General features: G+C 36.6%; 1 long non-coding RNA gene across 1 annotated transcript in view; it reads left to right on the top strand.

Annotated features, from left to right (window-relative positions):
* The first annotated feature begins 17,595 nt into the window (after positions 1–17,595).
* Positions 17,596–22,823, top strand: part of LOC147654385 (uncharacterized) — a 64,690-nt gene continuing 59,462 nt past the window's right edge. Inside the window, exon 1 of the long non-coding RNA XR_015285110.1 lies at positions 17,596–17,836. This is a non-coding gene — a long non-coding RNA (uncharacterized LOC147654385). The remainder of the gene's footprint in view (positions 17,837–22,823) is intronic.

Raw genomic sequence — 22,823 nt, forward strand, 5'->3', positions numbered from 1 at the left:
CCAGCTCTTCATAATTCTTTGTTTTATTCAAAGCTATGGACTAACAAAACAAAGTTCATTCTGCTTTATAAACAGCCCTTCTGTTGTCTGTGCATATTGTTGTAGGAATGGCTGCATGGGTGGGGTTAGGAAAATATCCCCTAAATTCATTTTGTCTCAGAGCTGGCACTGAGGAAAACCAGCCTAGGAAGTAAAGCATGAACAGAATAATCCTTCTTCTGGTGTATTCTCTAGATTTGCCAAACTAGCTGTTTTCATGGTCTGACATTGCCTTCAAATCTCATATGTTATTGCCACATGTGAATTTCTTCATGAAGTTACTCTGTTGTTTTCAATCCATTTGCTGTTGTGGCCTTTTCAGCTTCTTAGAATATATTCCACTCTTTACTTCTTAATTGTACAAATATATGTTCACCGTTTGTAAATTATGGAAGAAAAGAAAAATCTTTTCATCAAGCAGGTTTATTGTTGGAGTGTTTAGATGAGTTTTTATTTTCCCAGCTTGTGTTATTGCCCATTGGAAGTACCAGATATTTACATGCCCTGTCACTCATTACATTGTGCCAGACCTTCCAGAGGGAAGCTGCTGTTCCACACACTAAAAGCAACTGATCTGTTCAGACACCAACCCAAAAGACTTCATAAACTGTTATAAGTATCTTTCAAGCTATATCTTTCAAGCTATATTGTATCACTCAGTCAAAGGGCAAGCACCTCTCATGGATGCAGTAAAGAGTACTTCCTACTACACTTTTATTTTTCCTGGAAGTTCTCATTCAAGTCTTGACCCACAGTGACCCTCATTAGCTCATAAAAGCCAGCTAGATCCCAGCTCAGGGTTCAGTTGCATAGAGGACACATATTTGATCTGTTTTCTATGGATTTTTAGAAAACAAACCTTTTTCTACCATCGCACCAGCACCTACAGAAATGGCCTACTGATGCATGCAAGGTATAGATGATGGGAAATGCATCCCTCTTTCAATTACTGAGATGCACAAAAGTGAACTGGAAAAGTCAGTTTGCCATGAGACATTTGAAGAAGGAAGAAAACTCAGCTAAACACTGAATAGTTTCTCTTTCCCAAAGAAATCTCTTTGTCTTCTACTTAATATATCATAATTTGTCTTTTTGCTTAAGATATATCAGCAGGGGCAATAACTTTGTAAACCTGCAGATAAAAACAAGGAGAGAGTAGGAGGATCCTCATATTTTAATAAGATTGAAGTGGGAGAAGTAGCTTTAATTTTGCAGAGATATCTCCACATGAATTTCTGCTTTTCCCTCCTTAAAGCTTCTGTCAAAAACATTCATCTACAAATAAGCCAGGTAATTACATTTCCAAGCAACTTGTTTCTGACAGATTGTCCTACATCTCGTTTGTAACAGTTTGTGAGGCACTAAGACAAAGCTAATTGATAGCTAAATTATGGGGACGTGCATTTAGAGGGTTAATTGCTTACTGCTTGCTACCAGACTTTTAAGAGCTGGAATCTGCATACCTATATTAAGATTTTAAATGACTGGAGAACCAAAATAGTGGAGTTTTTCTCTCTCAGTTTCAAATCTTCAGAAACAAACACTACATCAATCTTTTTCACAAGAATCAGAACAAATCACTCCTGCTGCTTGCCAGTCTTTCACACGACACTGGAAATTATTCAGGCTCATCTCTGAGGCTTGCTCAGAGATAGTAAGATAGAGAGGCACTTGGCAGCAGCTGTTAACCCACCTGCAGAGACAACTTCTGTCTCATTTCATCTCCTGAATTGCTCTAGCCACCAGACTAATGTTTACTTGTTCACAATTAAAGGCACCACGTGGCCCTCTGGGACCGTGCAAGAAAGGAATGTTAGAGCTTTCAGGGCCTGAAATCCAAGCTGTTCCCCTTGTTTAAATACTGGGCAGCTATTAAGCTGCATATCCTGGAATGCCAAAATAGCTCACCCAGGGCTGCAGTAAATGCTCCCTGACAGGGTGTACACGACCACTCTCTGCCAACAGCTGTTTCTGTACTGGAAACCCTAAACTGCATGTTCCCCAGCATCCCAATTTATGATCATCTTCATAGGAAATAACCATTGAATCAGCAATGCTCAATACCAAAAGCTGTGCTTTAGATGATTAATTTGCCTGAGAAATAGCTAATGTTAAAAAAATAGCGTATATTGAAACCTATTTTTACAAACTGACACTCACCTCCTCTTAATTGTTATGTCCTTGGAAATTACCTCAGCTAACAGCTATTTTTTTTCCTTCTGGACAGCTAAAGGTGACAATAACTCTGAAAAGTAAACACATCTAATACTGACAGGCGGCATGCTAGCATGAAACCTTGCAATGCATTTGTCTGTTGATGTTGTTTCATAGCAATTATCACTACCAAATATCGACTGTTTTTTTATTCTTGTCGTAAGCAAGCTAACAATAGAATGATAAAAAGGAAGAAAAATACCCCAATCTTTTTTACATCATTGCAATTGACTACCTTGGGAAACAAAAAACAACTCACTACATAGAAAGCAATTCTACCTTGTTCCCAAGGAAATTAAAATAAAATAAAACAAAGCTCAGAAAGTCAGCTTCAAAAGCTGAGAGCAATTAGCAGTATTTATTTAGGTTATTTTGTTTATCAGAAAACATTAATTGTTATGCATATAATTTACTCATGAAACTCCAGAAAGCCAGAACCCATTTTCACTCTGGCTACTCAAGGAAACCAAACTTGAGAGGGTCACTGGGAACTGTTGCTCTTACTGGGCTGGTACAGCCCAATGGGGAAGAGGGGTAGGAATTTTACAGGCATGTAGATCACTTCACTTCGTGATAACAAGTAGTCTCAAAAGGAAGAGTAATCCAAACTGCTGTCTTAATGGCTGAAAAGCCACAAGCCTCAGAAATTTCTCATTTAATTTTTTTCTGAGCATCCCCAGAGTCAACACACAGCAAATGTAAATCAACCAAATCCAGGGTTGGTTTCTGCCCTAAGGACAGAGGAACAGGCCAAGAGAGTCACACCAGCCTCTATTTTGATCAAGATCTAAATTGCACATCTTTTGTCTGATCATAGATAATAAGATCAGATATGTAAAGGCTGCAAAGTATTATTTCTAGGTAGGATATTTACTGTTTGATACATAAATACTAAACTGTTGAAGGATAACAATTTAGCTATTTGAAGAGGATAGCTCCAAGAAACCTGTCAAATTAACTCAACACCTACATTTCTTGGTATTTTTCCCATACTTTGTGCAGATTTTCTGAGCTGCTCTCACAAACACACTTCTAACCAGCTTTTGTGAGTTTGCTCTGTCTGTTGTAGGAAAATGTCCTTTATAAGGTAAAAGTAACCATTACCTGAGTTTGTTGAGTGACACAGGCTACCTATGGAAATTCTTTGTTGCCCAGTGTAGTGACTAACTATGGCTTCTACTGCTCCCTAACTCAGTTACCTACCAAAATATTGATTATGTCTTAATTTATACTTGGGAAACTTCTGAATTAGGCTGTGGAAATTAAACACAGTAAGAAGGATTGAGATTACCCAGAGACAAACATTAAACTATTTGGTGCTTTAAATGTATACCAGCATTTCAATCAAATCACTGCTATTGAGTAGCTCCTGTTTTGAAGTTGTGCTCATCAGCTCATTTGCCAGCTTTTGTTCATGATTTCCAATGTAGTTAATAAGCCTTTTCTCAGAAGCAAAGACTTCTGCCTGTTTAGCGAATACCAACTGCTACCTTGTATATTTGATTCCATACTAGTGAGTGACTGGATGTGCTCTGACACAGTGGTCTAGAGAAGGAAAAAAAAAACCCTAACAAAATGTCATTTACCTTGTTAAACAATAACTTTTAATGTCTAAACTGCTCAGCCTTTTTTCCATGACCTTTCATTCTACCCTGGTTCCTAAATCACGTATACTTTTGTCTGCTCCCCCTTCATGACCCAAAATACAGACCAAAGGAAATCTAACTTTTCTCCTGCTGCCCTCTGCCACATCTGCCCATCTTCAAGGGGCTGCACTCAAAGCGCTCCCTACTCCTGAACCCCACCTTCAGTCTCAAGACTGCAAACAGTGATTCTCCCAGATACCACACTTCTTTCCACAAATCTAATTTTGTTGCATTTTACAGTAGAAGAGTGACATAGTATTTTCTGATTTTTTCTGCTACCTTTTTGGAAAATAAAAAGAAATGACCACATGGGATTTCACAGTTTTAGGTTTTGAGTTCAGATTTCCAAAACACTTTGCATTCAAATTCCTAAAATTATTTCCTGACATATAAATAACTATTTTCCCTATCTTTTACTCAGGAAACAGAGGCAGTCAGTAGTGGATATTTTAAAAAAAAATTTAAAAAAAAGAAAAAGAAAAAATATCACTCCTGACTTCTAGTTCTTTCAGTTCTTTCATGCAAATCACACTTCCTGGTCCTTCAGCCAGGGCACGTAAAAGTCATCACTCTTAAACATGCTTGTGAATGTGCATGCAGTAAATTTGACAATAAGGATCTCCCAGAAAACTGAAGTACTGGTAAAACTAGTTGATGCCACAACAAGAAGGTTACCTTATGATTTTCATATTGAAGAAAAAGAGAAACTCTCTTTTTGATAGAGAAATGGTTCATTAAAAAAAGAATAATAACACAGTGTTCATTAAGTTTTCTTATTTGATTTTTCAAATGCATTACACAAAGCTCTTATACATGAGATGATGCAATTTTTGTACTTATTAAGAACATCTTAGTATAAATATTCAGCCTTTTGGGAAAAAGTTTTTATTGCAGACTGTCTATTCCCTAAATTGCTTTGGGAGTAGCTGAGGAAATGAATCACCTAAGATTGATGCTCTCTGTCTTTGGAGTAGCTTATGCTGGATCTTATCTGGAAACATTGATCTATAAGGTCACTTAGCTTTATAAGAAAGTATTTTTTAATCTGATTTATGAAGAAGTTCTGTGGGCTTCAGACTGTGATTATAAAAGTGCTGTGCAGTAACACTTGGTTCTCTTAAGGAGCAAGGCAAATGAACATTTATTAACTTACCTATAATCATAACAGGCAGATACTTCAGTCTTGATTTTCCAGAGACTTTTAATTAAAAGCAATTTATGAATAATAATGTTAGCTATACAGTTCTATGCCTGACTACAAGATAAAGATGCCCAAGTCAGATAAAAGGGTATCTGAGGATTCATAGTTGATGAGAAATGAACAGTGGTCTAAGAAACGGTCTACACTGAAACTAGCAAAAGCCACTCAGGAATTACCCAAACCAGCAGAACATCTCTCAAAAACTAAATAGCTTAACTTCTATAGCTTTCAATTAAATAAGATTTTTGAAGCCCATGATTGCTATTTCCAGGGAATAAATAATAAATATAATAAAATAATCTTTGGGAGGGATTTTCAGATGGATTCATATTTTTAATAGAAAGTTATACTGGTGTTCTAAAACTGATTGAAATCACTACTTGCTCATCATTGCCTACCTCAGCTGGGCTTTGTTGCTGAGAATTTTGCAAAAGATCACCTTCCCTTGAAACAGGCATTAAAAAGCAATGAAGTGGACAAAAGAAAGGACTGGGAGAAGGATTCTGATGCCTTTCCTAGGTAGCTTGCCAGGCAGTCGTGTTTGCTGAACCACCCTGTCTTCCACTAAGCAGAGAGATCAATTCCTACAAGTCATCCACAGAGCTAAGTACTTCCAAATGCACTCAGCATTATTAAAAAACTTCTCAGTTGTCTTCAGCAATAGTTCATATTTACAGGAATAGTTCATTAGTTTTAATGTTCTCTAATCTAAAAGCAGAAATCTCAGCAGGGAACACTTGGGCTTTTCTTTATTTGTCACTCTTATGAAATCCCTGTTCTTACACCAAGATACATATGCAAACAGGTTTTCATATTTGGTGCTAAATAAAACTGTTCCTTTCACCATCCCGATATTTACCTATTGATTAACAAAATAGAACAGAGTTCAGTGTGGATTTTAAGGGAAAAATAAAGCTATTCTGAATGCATGTCTTCTGCTAGATCTTCTCGAAATCTAACTTATGAAACCAGCATATTTCTATCTGCAGTGCTTAAAAACTGGCTTTCTGAGGGAAGTTCCTGGCAGGGTAAGATGTTGTTGCTAAATCCTGAAATTCAAGATGCTGGCAGCCAGACTAGCTGTTGTTTCCTTCTTCCTTTCATACAGTGCTAACACAACTGTCACCTTTTTGTGTTGCAACTAAAAAGGCATTCAAGTCAGGAGAGTCCCAAAGATCACCATTAGCCTGGTCTGTAGTAGACAAATTTCCCAGGTGAGAGAAGAGCCCAGGAATTAGGCAGTGCTTCCTGCAAGCCACTGCTCCTTGTGCAGGCTGTTGTCAGCTGCAATTCCAGCATGACGCACCATCACAAAGCGCCCTCATTCCACAGGGACACGCTGTCTGTCCCCAGCCTCAGACACAAGCTCCCCTTGCCTCCATCTATTACAATGAAATCAAAGTCCTCACATGATTTAGAGAAACAATTCTTGGGGCAGGATTAGCAAGAGCTTGTGCAGCAGCAGTAAGCGTTAAGGGGCTGGCTGGCATCCCATAGAGAACACCATTATTCAGCCTGGTTCAGCACAATTCTGCTTGTACAACACATTCACTGTATTTTTTTTTTCCCACATTTCTTCATTATTGGCTATATTAGCATGAGAACAGGATTTCTGTCAGTTAAAACTGTATGAAAGTTTACAGATTTTCCTCAAAGGGCATCCTGCAAGTATTGTCTTTGATTTTATTCTAATCTATTCTGAGTCTGTTCAAGTTTTGTTTTGAATTCCCAGTCAAATTCATTGAAGTTAACAATGTCGACCAATATGGCAAAAAATCCCACAACAGTGCATGTCTTTTCATCTATTTTGCATGAAAACTAACACTAAATTCCTGAAAGTGCCTTCTGTCTTTCAGAATATGCCCATCAAATCAATTAGTGCCCATCACAAACATCACCTGCCCACATAACAGGTGCAACCTGATTTCTATCCCAGGAGCCTCAAAGAGAAAAAAAGAGCTTGGACAGTGAGTTTGGTTTTCTAAAAAAGCTGCAATAAAACTTAAAAGTACTCAGCTGACATTTTTGTTTGCTCATAAATGCAAAGCCTATCGTTCCTGCCTGTTCATAAATATTTTGAAATAAGAATCACCAGGAACATGGCAATCTCCGTACAAGTCATCGAAATCATATAATCATCCATCAACAATCATCTAATTCTTCATTTTCTGACACAGTTATTGATGTACTTCACTGCTTTATTGCTGCATTTTCAAATGGACATTTGAATTCAGGAGTATATAAATGGTTGTATTAAGGCCACCTTTCAAGGCTCAGACATGTGTCTGGGAATGCAGAAAACAAAAGGCAAGCTCTAGTAATCAAAAACGTGTTTGAAGGGAATGGAAGACCCAGCTGCCCTAAGCAAGGACTGCCAATAGGACCTAGTTTGCACTGCTATTGTGTTTTCTATTCCCTTCTGACCTACAAAGGATTTTGTTAAAATGTATTTTGTTTGCCACTACTGGAATTTGTTTTCTGGTGTGTGATAGAGCTGATATAATTGCCTGAGCAGTGCAATTTGAGATCATGAAAATAAAAGAGGAAAGGAAATTTAAAAACCATAAGGCTCCAATGTACTGAATAATGTGCAGGGCTTTTTTAGAGACATTTGTTTATTGATTACCTTGATTTTAAAACACTGCAGCAGAGGGGTTAGTGAAACTCCCTTCTAACCAGGTGTGAATTTAACACCTGACAAGAGCCTCTGAGTGGTGCCCTGCTCTCTGGCCATGCTGACTGGCCCACCAGAGCCACAGGTGTTTTCAGCTTTACCCCCTCTTCCAGAAATATGTCTGGACTACACTAAAGATGGGGAAGCTCACTCTAATCCACAGAAAGGAATTAATACAGCAATTATAGCTGCTTCTTTTGGTTCTGTTCTACATTTAAGACCAGCTGACAAGCACGAGATGAGCGAATTAAAAGGAAAGAGCAAATGTTTCTTCTCCTTGTATATTGTGCTATAGGCATGTTTTCCTGAAAATCTTGGAAGCTTGAAAGCCATTTCCCTAAAAACATGCAGACATCATCTGCTCATAGAAATGAACACCTCTCTTGTGAAGAAAATGGTAATTCTCTACTTAGCACCTCATACTTTCACATTGTGCATTATATAAATATTTGGACTAACGTAAATAGCTATAATCACAACACATAGGGCACTCCAATGACATCACAAAAGCAGACAAAGTTTTGACTATTCTTTTTATGGTTTATATTAAACCCCTCAGGCTAGCTGCTTGAAATGCTGTGGTTTCTGCAGTTCACCAGATTTAATAAAAGAAAAGCATATATAAAAAAGAATAAACCATTAAAATCATGAAAATAATCTTTCAATCATCTAAAGAGCTATCCTAGGAAAATTTTTTTTACTAGCCTATTCATAAAACTTTGCAACACATAAAACTACATCTCAATATTTCAGGTTTCAGGAGATGTTATTCAGAGGAAAATACCATAACTGACTACTGATTGCCTACTTATCCTATTTGACTACTGATTTCATATTTATCCACAGCTGTTATACACTTAATCAAAAAAATGTACCAAATAAGGTGCCACTCATAAGCAGTTGTAAAATAATTTTAATATATTGGATACCTTATTTAGTACTTCTTATAAACAAGAATTTGATTTGGTTTTTTTTTTGTACCATAAATGATTTACAACAGCAAGCAATACATCTTTTGAAAAGGAACATAAAAACATCACAATGAGTTATTCAGCTTCTATTTCAAATGGGTGAAGTTTGGGGAGATTACAGACAGAGAAGTCCTGTTCTAAGATCCAAACAGAGGCACATCCTACAATCATACCATTTCAGGTTTTCATCAACAGAGAGGACAAGGTATCACAAAGATATTTTATACCAACGGGCAGAATTAGATTTGAGATTTTTTTTCTTTTCCAAGAGCCAGCACTGCATATTTTTCTATTTAAAAATACTTTATCTCCATATGAATTTCTGAATAAGCATGTCCACTTTGATTGAGGTCAGCAGAGACTTATTGGTCTAAAAGAGCAGTTTTATATAAGGAAGGAATGCCATATTTTATTAGAAAAGGAAAGGGAAAAACATTTTCTACCCTAAAAGTGAATTAAGACAATAGGTGAGTCTCAAGCAAAAGAGATAAATCTACTTTATATATAAAAATACAAGATAGATTTGGAGCAGTTCACTTAAGAGACCACTATAAATGTAACAAAAGTCAGGTGCTATCACTTTTAAAAACCACATCATTTTTTGATAGCTATCAGCTGGTAAAATGGTTAGGGAATACTCAGCTACCTCCAATGCTGTCTTGTCATTTCCTGCCTCATCTCGCCTGTGCATTCACTGATCCACTGCATTAAGTACCCAAGTAGGTTTAACTTCACAAACCAACTTTTTCTTTTTTTTTTTTTTTTTTAACCTTTCTGCAGCATAGCTGCCTGTTTAAATCCAACATACAAAAGTATCACCTCTAAGTTATCACCCTAAGGAGAGCTTGTTGTGAAGAGGAGCAGGAAATTAATCTCTCACTACACCCTCAGTCACCAGTAGTGAAACACCTTTGTGCCTTTAGCAGCCACAGCAGGGAAGCTGAGGCAGAAAATGCCAACTGCATCATACAGAAGACAAGGATTTAGTGAGGCCTTGGCTGTTTTTCTGGAGATCAAGCAGCCCCCACATTATTTGCAGGGTCAAAATAACTACCTGTCTTTCAGGCTTCTTTCTGGGCACAAAATCATTTTTGGTACCCTCGTTCATGTTGTACATGAGACCCTCACCCATTTCTTTACAGAACTTTCACCTATAAAAGGGTCATAATGGCAAAATTCTTTCAAGAGTAACTTCACACATCAAGTAAATTCTTCATCTGCATGACTCTAGTCACCTTTTGGAACTTTCAGGGGTGACACTTCCTAGGTGCATTGGAGTGTTGATTTTTTTCCCTATGGAAGACAGGGTCTGCAAATAGGGATGATCTCTTTGATTACAATATAATTTGATATATATATATATAAAATATATAATATAAAATATAAAATATAAAATATAAAATATATAATATATAATATATAATATATAATATATAATATATAATATATAATATATAATATATAATATATAATATATAATATATAATATAAATATATAATATATAATATATAATATTATGTATATGCATATATATATATATAATTTGCAAGAAAATAGATAAGGCTTTGAGTGAGCTAGCTTGTTCTTCAAGGCTGCAATAGCAGCAGCAGCCAACTGAAAAATAAATACCTGCTGATAAAAAACTTATAGTTCAATTAAAGGAAAATATTGTACAGAAAACAAAAGTACTTCATACTATGGAGGAAAACACTTCCCCAGGGAATGTAGCCTGTAGGGGTGGTACAAGTATTTTCCATAAGCAGGGTACTGTACCAAGTACAAATACATTTACAGCATGACATATAATTAACTAAATAATTTAATTATGAGATTACTATATTCCTATCAAAATATCAACACATCTATTTTCATGACAGTTCTTTCGCTTGTCATGCAATTATCTAGAAAAAGCCCAAAGTTTTAAACATGCAACATAAACACCATAGGGTGAGTTAAAGATAGGTTGAACCAAGATTGTCTTTTTTTATTTGAATAACAGAGCTCTGATTACAAGTTAAAACACACTTAATCAATTACATACAGTTAAGACATCTTCAGAACTTTTTGAATATTCATTCTATCTGAAGACTAACCAAATTTCATATATGACTGCATATATATGCTGGTCAGGATAGGTGACATAACAGTTTTTTAAATGAAAACATTTGGCCATTTCTGAATTTGTGGGTGGACAGTCAGAAATGTTAACAAAAGAAAAAAATATCCCAAACCAAAAGGAACAGAAGACCAACACAAAGAAAAGCATTTATGCATTCAATCAAACCCTCCCTCAAGCTTCAGGAAAAAAATATTAAAAAATTTCACCAAAAAGAGATACTTCAGTGGATGGGCCTTTTACTCCAAAGGTGCTTTGTTTTGCTGATTGCTCTTCTCACAAAGTTAATAAAAATATTAAGTGGATATCATCAGTTGCCCCCCTTCAGATGGCAAAGCCATCATTTTCTGCTTAGCCACTCGCGGTCAGAGAGCTTGCCAGCCTCCAGACTACCAAGCGGCTCTTTTGCATGTCAAGAGACCTGTGGACCATGGATGTACCACCAGCAGCCTTTGGCTTTTCAAATACCACCTAAATGTTATGACCAACACCTTCTGAAATAAAGGTCCAACAAATCAGGGATGGTTCCTACAGTGCCACTCTACAATGTAGATACCTAAAAATCTTCAAAGACAGAAAAACAAGGGGTTAAGAACGTGCTTAGTTCTACAAGATTTTGAAAGCATAAGGGATCTTTAGACAGATAAGAAGAACTTTCAGAGCCAAAGGTTCATCTTTCACCAGTTTCTGGTCATATAATTTCAGGGCTCCTCAAGAATCAGTTATTTCCTGTGCTTTAGTGTAGTGGAAAAACACATAAACCATATGATCTGAAGAAGGAGAAAAACCCCACAATTGTACAGACTTGACAGTCCTCAGCCCATGATCTCTCCCATCCCAGCTGACAGGAAAGTTTTATGTACCCACCATCCAACTTGACAAAAAGATGAATTTAATCTCTCAGTGGAGCCCCAGGTAGTCTGAAAACACTTTGACCTGTAAGTCTCTATTTTTAGTGGGTAAGGGTTATAACTTTAACATGAAAAGGTTTTATCTATATTAGCAAATAAAACATATCCAGGGACATAAATTAAACATGCCAGCTGGCATAAAAGATCCTCTAGTTATACTGGAAAACTTCCTTTGGCTCCAAATCTCATTAAATGCCTGCTGAAAGTATCCCTGTCCAAGCTCAGATCTGAGTTGAGACAGCAAATTTTTGACCAGACTAGTTGTTAGATGCCAAAATCGTACCAGGGAATAGTAATTTCTCTAGTACAGACAATGAATCTGAGCTTAGACCAAGTTCATTAATTGTCTGCCTGGGGGTAAGCCCTGTTGCAGCATCCAGCTGTGCACTAATAAACACTGAGGCAGTGTTGGGTGAGCAGAACTCAGCCAAGGTACAGATCTGCATAGACCAGGCAAGGTCTGCATAAAACTGTGCTCCCTGGTTCACTACTCTGGAATTCAGTACCAATCACCATACAAAACTCTGGTGTTGAAATAAATACCAGTCAGACACCAAAGATACCATTTAATTAGCACTTGAAAATTTGTTGTTGACTATATAGATGTTGTCAAGTTTTCGATTATACTACATAAATCTGTTGAGCTTGGTGTAATACTGATTCCTGTGAAAAGATAAACACAGCAATAACAAAGGGAGATAATATCAAATTACCTTGACTTACTGTGCAGGATACACATCTCATTCAACATGGTCCAAGCCCTTGAGTTCTCATTTCACTACTCACTCAATCCAGCTGTCTCTAAAAGTATTCCGTGCATTAATTCAACTGCATTTCAGGACAATATTCTTTTCAAGACCTTCATTACGTTAAAAAGTTTGTGTCACATCATCTGAATGCTCAAAGGACAGAGCTGAGAGGGAAGCACAGGCAGATGAGTGCTCAAAGTTTTCTAGTAGGGTAGAGAATACTAGTTGTCCAGGTGGAAAATTACAGTGTGAATCAATTATAACTTTAAGTTATCCAGCATAGTACTCAATGCCTAAATCCTCAATGCATCTATTTATTTTCTACTTCTAGCCATGCTGAATGTCAGACTGAAAGATGTTGCTTCAAACTACAGAGTTCTAGACTCGTTGCCAAACTCAATCTGCTTTTATCCCATCCAGACTAATAGAACACCCCATTTTAGGTCACCTTGCAAGGAATCATATTGGTATTTTTTTATTATGTAGCCATTGCATTACAGACAACTTTTCAAGCATTAGTCTCCAGCATTATTATAAATCAACAAGACCACAAATAGCACTGTGTGTTGGCCTAGTCTGTGGCTGGACCTCACCTCCAAGACAGGTACAGGTTGCAGGTGGTGTCACACACCCCAGTCAGAGAGGACAGCAAGCAGCAGCAAGTGCCTGCCATGGAAAACATGTGCCTGCTGACAAGGGACTGCAACTAGAACTGCAGATAAAGCACAGAAAGATCTTTTCAGGAGTCAAGAAAAAATTCTTGGGTGTGCTGTTTGCAAGACCTTACCAAAGGAAATGTTACCTGTATTCATACACATTACAGAAACTGCAGCTGGTGCAAGACTCTAAAAAAGATAACTTGAGAACAAACATTTTTTTCAGTCCAGATGATCTCTTTCCACGTCAATGTGCCAAGGTCAGCTTTGCAGGAATGAGTATGGCATTTACTCCATGAGTATGGCTTTGTACCATCATTCAAAAGAGAAGAAGGCATGAAGCAGTGCATGAGCAGTAGCCTGCTCCAGGCCACTCCTGGAGCCGTGCTAGTGCAAGGGAGAGTAAAAGGTTCTCCAAAGAAAAGTTAACATCTTCAGAGGAATTCTCCCAGCTGCTGCCAGACAAAAACATACAGCAGACATCAGTGTTTCTGTAGGTTAATTTAGCTTCTGCCACCTCCAGGCACCAATCACAGGATGACTCAAGTTTCTGGGCTCCTCATCTCTAGTGAAATAACAGCTGCCCAGTGACAACTTCCCTGGGACAGTTCAGAAGGTGCATCTCAGCCAGGAGCTACTGGCTCTTCCTCACTGTGTTGAGCCTCTTCCCACCTGGCAGGGGCTTCAAGAGAAAGCTAGGGGTGTTTTAGCCAAAATTTAGGTATTTAAGTGTGGATATAACAAATGCTAAAGGCTTGACATGAAACACGCTTAGAAAGTTTGCTCTGCTGGGGCTTCCTTTCTTAAAAGATGCTCAGGGCACCAGAACACTTTTATTTCAAGGTAATGCTAGGATCAAGAACCTATCACAAGATATTGCCATGAGGAAGTTTTATCATGAGATACTACCAGTGAGGCAGTAAAGTACTGGGATCTTGTAATGTCCCAGAAAGCCAAGGAGAAGCTTGAGCTGACTTTGCAAGAAGCTCAGTTACCCATAATTCTGGTAATTAAAGTAATGTCATGGCAAATACTTAAAAACTTCTCAATTCATTCCCAAATCAACAATTCACTGATGTTAGACAGAACAATATTTAGCATTCTTCCTTCAGAAAGCATAACTTTAGATCTCCCATAAATACCTTTAGGATTAAGTGAAGATAGGCAGTGATGGCAAAAAATGGCAAGTGTTGAAATTTAATACCTCCTTTGTGGGGACTTCAAGTAAGGATGACACAGCTAAACAGAAAAGTCAGTATAAAAATGTTAATCTATCCAGGGACTGCAGCTTGTTTTACAAGCATCATTATTTCAATCACAACAGTATTACAGGCTATTGAAAGTGGCACATGCTAATATTGATACATTAATTCTTTAGTAGAACAAGCACAAAGCAAGAAGATACAATCACTTATTCAGATTGAACACAGTTGTCTGAGGTTGTTTGTTTAAAAAAACCTTAAAAGCCAGTTTGAATTTGCAATGTAAAGCTCAGCTTAAGAAATGTTACAGATCTTGAGTTAAAGATGGCCAGTGATGGGGATGTTAATTTATGATAAATTTCAAAACAATTTGTGGCATTATGTCACAGAGCACAGAAGGTGGGCTTGGAGTTGCTAGAACATTTTTTGTTTGGTTTTGCTTGGGTATTTTTTTTCCTTTTATTTTTGAGGAAGTATTTAATCAATTTGATTTATGCATCTAAGAGCATAGCCACAAGGTGAGCTTTAATGTCATGATCACAGATGCCCATTACCAATCATTACTAAAGAAAACACAGCTCACATTTAAGGATGGCAAAATTTTAAAATATCATAATGCGTCTGTGATTAAATTCAAATACAGGTTTTATTTAAAAAAAAGTATTTCATAAGGTTGCCAAGACCACACAGAAGAGCCAAGGATCATACAGCACATCACCATTAAGAAAGACACAAAGGCAATAGATTGTTTTTGGATTTCTTTGAACACAAGAGCAGCTCATGATTATTTGCTGTCCATGCCTGTGAATATGTTGTCAAGAAAGTTAGCAGAAACACTTCCATGTCCCTCAGACAGCATATATTTAAATTTGGGAATTCTTCTCAAGCTAACTTATTTTTAAGCCTCTATTTCACAGTACAAATAAGTTGAAAACATTTATAGATACATAATAAAAAAGGAACCAGAAGAACCTGAGGATTATAGTGGCATTAAAAAAAAATAGATATTGAAGCCAGTTTTGTAGCAGACCTATTAGACTTTATTTTTTCACATGGCATAGACAAAAAGAAAACTGAAACCAAGATAGAAGGTTGGACTTGTTTAAAGTGTTACGAAGCAGAGATTACCACAGCCCATTTTAGTGAAGGCCACCACTAAAGGAAACTACTGCTTAAAAAACCCACCAGAAATACAAATATAAAACCAACACAAACTAACCCAAAAAACATTATCACATGGCTGTGTTTGAACCCTTGCCCTTCAAGTACTGGAAGATGTATTCCTGTCACCTGATGAAATATTACTCCGTAACCATTTTGTGATTCAAACAGAAAGTTTAAATGCTAAGAAATTAGTCTGTACCCTACTAAATCTAGGAAAAACTTCAACTTTCAGAGCTATAAGCAGAAGCCTGGGCTCTGTAAGTAAAATGATTACATATTTGGATGCTGTGAAACATGACATTAGTGCAAACATGCATTTTCTGGCAGAACATGTAGAGGACAGAAAGACATTCATGACAGAAAAAAACTGAAAATTGAGAAAGAAAGAGCAGAAGCAACTGCCATAAGAGAACAGCATACTTGAGCTTGAAAATATCACAATCTTCACATCCAATTTTGTGAATTCCCCAGAGGGCAGCAATAGAAATAATGATCCTTCCTGTCATGTCACTTGTACAAACACTAATTCATCCAAGCCCTGCATGAAAAGGCAGAATAAATAAAAAATACAACTTCATGTTTAGAACAATGACAGCCATTCTTCCTTACCAGGAATGTGTGAAATTAATAACAAATGTAAAACCTTTTACTATCTAACAATAGGGGAGGAAAAAAAAAAAAGTCATGAGGTTTAGAATAGAAGTTACCAATGCAATGTCCTTGGGAGACACAAAAATATGTTGGAATGAAAGTGGACTAGTCAAGGAAAAGAGCCAAGAACAGACATTTTTTATATCCAGAAATGAAAGGCATGTGCTAAAATCTTCACAAAGTAAAAAAACAAAAAAAAAACAAAAAAAAAAAAGAAAAACCCTGAAACCAGGCAGATGCCATGAATATATGTATCCTTTTAAGGGCCCCCAGTGCTGTTCCTACGGGACAGTACACGTGTCTTTCCAACTAACAGAAAAGGAAAATAAAAGTCCTATTTTATACCAACAAAGTCCTTACCACAATGCAGAGCACCACACTGATTAGGGAGTCTTGTGGTTACAGGTATTTCAAAGCTGTATTTTCATATTAACCAGTACATTTGACTGGGAAGAAAGAAGGAAGCTGCCCTCAATTTGTCTGTAAATTTCAGTTTCATTAAAAAAAAATAAAAAAATAAAAAATTGTTTTGTCTCAAATCTTTACCAGTATATAAAATAGGTGGGAGAATTCCATTTTCTCTCTCCTTAACAGTGGGCATATTAAAAGAATCAAAACCACAAATTTACACAATTCTCAGGCTTCTAGCTTTCTTGACTTTAGATTTACCTTTTTAAACCTTCCTTAACACTTGCTATTTCAAGATAAAGTAGTTGTTTTAGAAGGAAAAAACTTGCAAGAATTCATCAAAAAGAATAAATGCAACATGAAAGTGCCAGTTTACTGTGAAAATAAAATTGTCTTAGGAACATTCAGCAGGAGAAAATTGCAGTGCTGATAGCCAAGTATGAGATGCATTGGTTCATCTGAGAGGGAGGAAGGGACACTGGAACCTCCTACTCAACATGCCTCCCAGAATGTGTTCCTCTGCAGCACACAGTGATGTCCTGGAAGGTTTAATCACTGCCAAGGCAGCTGCTGTGCACCAAGGTCTGCTGCAGTGCAAGGTGCACATCTCCCTTTAGCCTGCTGACATGGGGCTTGCCTAAAAATAGTTCCAGCAGTTGATCCCAGCACAAGACCTTGGAACTCAAATTTTAGCAGCCCATACGCCCTTAAAAGATGACAACAAATTGTTCATGATAAAAAAAACCTTCAAAAACATAAAATTGTTTTGCAAAGTTTTGTATTGTTTTCAGATATAAATTAACTGGCAAAGGGCAAATATATAGATATAGATATAAATACACAGAAAATGGAAAGGCTAAGAAGAAAAGCCCCATATTCCAGTTGTTTCCATAATTTCAGTTTTTAAGCTTTTGAAGTACACAAAAAATAAAAGTGCCAAGGACAAAGCCAATGCACAGTTCAACAAGAGCACAGAGTGATCTGATCTGCACGTCTTAAACAGCAAATGGTCACTTAGGAACACAGCCTGTTCTCTGCTGGACTTTCTGGCTGTTCCTTTAGTTAAATAGTATGTTACCTTTTTTCAAATGATTTTCCAGTCCCAAGCCTTATTCACTTAATTGGTATCTATTTCCCTGTATGCCTCACACACCCATTAAATTTTTAGTCTGATGAACAGGATCCATTACAGCACATAAGAAAAACTGAAGACCAACTCTGACTCTCCAACAGGTGAGTGTGTTATCTCCTACTCTCTCTGGTCTTTTATCTCTTTCCCCCTGTAGAGATTGCATCTTTCTTATGAAGAGATGCCAGGAGAAATGTGCTTGCAATCTGAGTAGCGAGCTATTAGAGATTTTCATATCCCTAGCCAATTCTAGAGAAACGTGACTGATGTTTTACCCTTTGCAGCGCTGATGTGTCTACCAACAGCAGAAATCATGTTAGCCTTTGTCTTTTTAAGCTTATGTAAAATATTTACATTTAGATGGATGTTTTTGACAGCACAACAGCAGACGTGTCCTATCATTAACTGCACACATTCAACTATTTCCCCTGGTAAAAACACTTACCAGTGTGACAAAATTAAATCTTGCAGCAGATGCCTTGTGGGTAGCAATATCAGACTGAGTGCAAACATAGTTTAAACTGATGACATTTTGTTCTGTATCACAGTGATAAAAGCTGGTAGTGAGCTGAGACCCTTTTACTTTATCCCTTGTATCTAAAGCCCTATAGTACTGCCACATCTGCCAGCTGAAGTGATCCAACTCTGTCCATGTTGAAATTAAGGAGAAAAAGTACTAAGATAAGATATGAAATGTATTTGGTAGGTCTGACTCTGAAAAGGTTTTACAATGCAATTCTTGCTTTAATAGAAAAATTATTGTCAGCTTGAAAGGTGAAGACAGATCTCCATCTGCTACCACTCTGCCAAGACTGTGGTTTCTTGCTTCCTGTTGGGATTCCAGAATATTTACCACTTGTGTCTTCAGACTACTCTCTTTCAACATTTTATATTTCTACCTAGAGAGAAACAAAAATAAAAATCCTACAACTCTTTACTAGGTTTTAATCAGAAGCTCAGGATCTAATTTTCCCCCCAACAGAAAAATCACTCCTTTTTCCCCCCACGAGACAGAACTTTCAACTGTCTCAGTTAGCATAAGTATCATCCTGTCACTGGAATTTGCATCTAGGAAAAATATCAATGAACATGAGAAGAAAAGCCTGACAGCATCCTAAAGTCAGGAAAACATTTGTTTCATAAACTATGTAGTGAAAAAGGATTTAGAATGTGACAAGACATATATTTTTCATAATGGTCCCTCTGCTCTAACACCTGGAGTGAGTTAGCAGGATAGAAAAACTGTAGGAATTATTTGCTTTTGAACCACCCCTGGTTGCTATCCTTCAAATTTGAAAGCTGCATGACTTCATTTTGCATTACAGAAAGGGTTTTCAAAGAGTAGTCCTTTATTTTCCACATGGAAGCAGTCCTGGATTTTGGATCCTGACTGAAAGCAGAGCTCTGGGAGACAGCCACCCTACAAGGAGTCTGTGCTTACATCTGCCTGCATCCACACAACCACATTCTCCAGCCCATCCCATGGGTCCTTTTCTTGCAGTGCTGCCCTACAGGGTTTTCTTGGAGCTCTTTTCATCCTCAAAATGCAACAGATCTTATGTCACCCATCTTGTAACTCCCTATTCTCAAATGTGATGGCCACTGATGTAAAATGCTCCTGTAAAGAGACAGCAGCATTTGCCCTGTGTATTACCTGTGCAGCTGTTGGTATTTTATGTTATCCCTCATGGTCTGAAAAGTCTGAGTATTTTGCTAAGTATCTTCAAAACAAACTTTTTCCATGATTTTCAGTTTTTCTGGCCAAATTTCAGTTATCACTCTGGCAATCTAGCATGCTCTTAGATACAGTCTGAAACAATCTAACACTTGGAGGGTTTTTAGGTAGTCTGAAAAAAAAGGAGAAGTTTAGCCAATTTCTTCCTGGGTTGAATATGAGTAAGAATAATGAGAATTGCTCCAGATGCACATAGTAATTATTAGTCTGACATTTGGTGATATACCAAAACTGTATTCCAGATAGCTTAAAGATGTTTTATATAAACTAATATTTAATTGATAAAAGATGCTCATCTCATAAGACACAGAACAAAGGCACAGTCATGCTGAAATACAGAGCTCTCTTCTAGTTCTGTACCTTCTCTGAGCAATAGCCAAACAAAACTTTTCATGCTCATGTTTGCATACTGAAAGCTAATGAAAGAGCTAGAAATATATTTGAACCAGAAAAATAGCTTTTTCCACCCCCAAAATAATAATCACTAATCACTAAAGACATGTCCCTTAGGAAAACCTAAAATTTCTATAAACTTTGAAAACAATCATGATGCAATTTCAACATCATTAATCTTGTTTGTGGTTTACATGTGATAGACAATTGCTATTGGCAATCCTGGTGAAGATACTGTCCATTAGCCAAGTAGTTCATTCTCAATTTGCTGGTAAATATTTTTCCTTTAAGGCTGGCAGCTGCTAATAGCTTCTACCTTTAGGTATTCTACCTAAAGGTATTCTATAATTCTATAATTCTATAATTCTATAATTATATATATATTGAATATATAGAAATATATATTCAATAATTAGCTTTAGGTAATTACTAGCTAACAGGAAAATGTTCTGAAGTGCCCCAATCACAGTATCAAAGATTATTTAGGCCATTTAAAAGTTTGAGAATCATGTAAAAAATTCACTTTTTAAAATTTTGTTACAACACTTATGAATATTTAGCAGTCACTTTAGAAACAAGTTTTTGGCTTAATTATTTTGACTTGCAGTATGTTCTTAGATTAAGATTCAGCTTTACTCTTCTACTTACACAAGAGATGGCCAAAATTAGACTGAAGAGAAAAGAAACATGCTAATTTCCACAGTAATTGACTACATATATCAACAATAATTTGACAGCTCTCAAGAAATTTTCAATTAATTTCAAATCTGGGTTTTTCTTTTAAGCACAATTCCTTCAGATGCACGTATTTGTAAAATTCTGCTCTGTTCTTCTTCCTCTTCCAGGGCTCACCACACCTCGTTTTCACTAGCTGTCTACAACCCAGTGCATTAGCCAGTGGATAATGGTCTTAGGAGACAAATCTCTTTCAGCACCTTTTATTACCAGCCCACCAAAAATCCCACCCTGTAATGGTGATGTTGCAGAGTGCTACTATAGCCTACATTAGCAAGGGGAGAAATCAATTCTAGGCTAAAAAATCTCCATAGGACTCTGTTTACATTTTTTCACTTATGTATTTTCATTATTCACTAATAATTGACAGCATACTGAGGCAATGTGTTCTAGAAATTCTAGTGAGCCCACTCAATTCTGACAAAAAGGTACTGTGATATAGAAAGCCCTCTTTAAGCTTCTTATTAGACATGTCAGCTTCCATTCCAAGAGCTTTCCATTAAGATTTATATTCCTACTACCAAAGTCTTCAACTTTCTTCAGAACAATTTTATAATGACAATTACAAAATATACACATAATTTAGATCAAACGATAGTTGACCCAATGAATTGAAATTGTTCATCAGAAATCTTCACTGAACCAGGGTTAATGGTATTAATCACCAGTCCTAAAGCTCAATTTTTAATTTATCAAGCTACTTTTGTTGTTCAGATAAAGTTGGTTTCAGTGAGAAACCAAGCTGAGTTTTGTAATAAAGAATTGTCATCAGGAAACACTTATCAAGAATTAAAGTACATTTAATATGAGATTAACCATGTCACTGCTTTAAAGTTTATATTGTACCAAACAAAGAAATAGAGCAAAATTTGAGAAACTTAAAGGAATAGGCATTTTAGATCTGCCTTGGTATACTTATGGGTCTGGGATATTTTGGTGTCTTTTCTTTTTTATTCTTCAAGTTCTTTCTGTCCAGATCTCCTGGGGAGCCTTCAGCAGTGATCAGTGTTTCACCTCAAGATGCTTTTAAGGCTGGAAAAGGGATACAAACTCTACTACTAAGGGATACAAAACTCTAATTTTTATGATTACAGATTCTAGTGAGGGACATCTCTATCTCACAAATTTTAAGAATCACAGCTGCCAAGATTTCACCTGACTTAAGACATGCACATTTTCAGTCTTTACCAAATATCTCACTTTTTCCAGTATTGGTATTTTTGACTGTCTCACACTGTATCTTTTGACTGAGGGCCATTCAGTACTTCAGTCACCATGAGACATGCAAACATTTTGGCTTATGCTGAAAAATGTTGAAAGCAGCTTTTAAGTCAAACTCATGGACATGCATATTGTTAGATCAGTATAAAAGCAGAAATCCCACTGGATGATGATGATGACAATGAAGATTATTATAATTATTAAATTTCTCCACATGCAAATAAAAACTTGGCCTGATTTTAAAAACTCTAAAGACAAGGAAAAAACCTGAATATTTAAATTGCTTGCATACCGAGTTTTCATAGGTTTATAGTTATTCCATGTAATTTTAACATTTAGTTGCAAGTTGCAGAGGAAGAATCAATCCCTTGTATCACTTTTAGACTTAATTACAGATTAAAAATTAAACTGGATTCAACTTGAATATTCCAAGTTTCTGTATAGATTTTCATGGAAAATGCAAGCCAGTGGGTGTGAAAACCTTGGGAGATGTATGGATTTAACAGACTGCCATGGATTAGCAATGTTGCAGACAAAGTACTGTGTGAGAAACCAGAGATGTCACTGATTTAATTCTGGTTTTATCTTGTATCAGTAATATTTTTATGTGCATTCCTCAAGCTACCATATTTATTCATGCAATTCATCAAGAAAGCATGACAATATGAATTTCTTTGATCAACATGCTAGTTCCCTGAACTGATTGCTCTGTAAAGTCATTTAAACACAGTTACATGAAGCATATTTAGTCATGATAGACTTTTGCTTTACATAAACATCTTTAAATAAACATTTAACAGATTCATTTAATATTCCATATTTTATTGCATAATGGCACTAATTGCCAGACTTCTTTCAGCACTTGCATTAGAGTAACTTGACATCCTTTGCAATCCCATGAACCATAAAAATCTCAAAAGCCTTGAACACTTTACTGGAAAAAAGCTTAACACTTGCACAGGTGAGAAACAGCCCAAGTCAATTTTTCTTGCCTGAGTGATGAGCAC

This window comes from Cyanistes caeruleus, chromosome 3 (genome assembly GCF_971803275.1).
Source record: "Cyanistes caeruleus chromosome 3, bCyaCae1.hap1.1, whole genome shotgun sequence".
NCBI classification, from domain to species: domain Eukaryota; kingdom Metazoa; phylum Chordata; class Aves; order Passeriformes; family Paridae; genus Cyanistes; species Cyanistes caeruleus.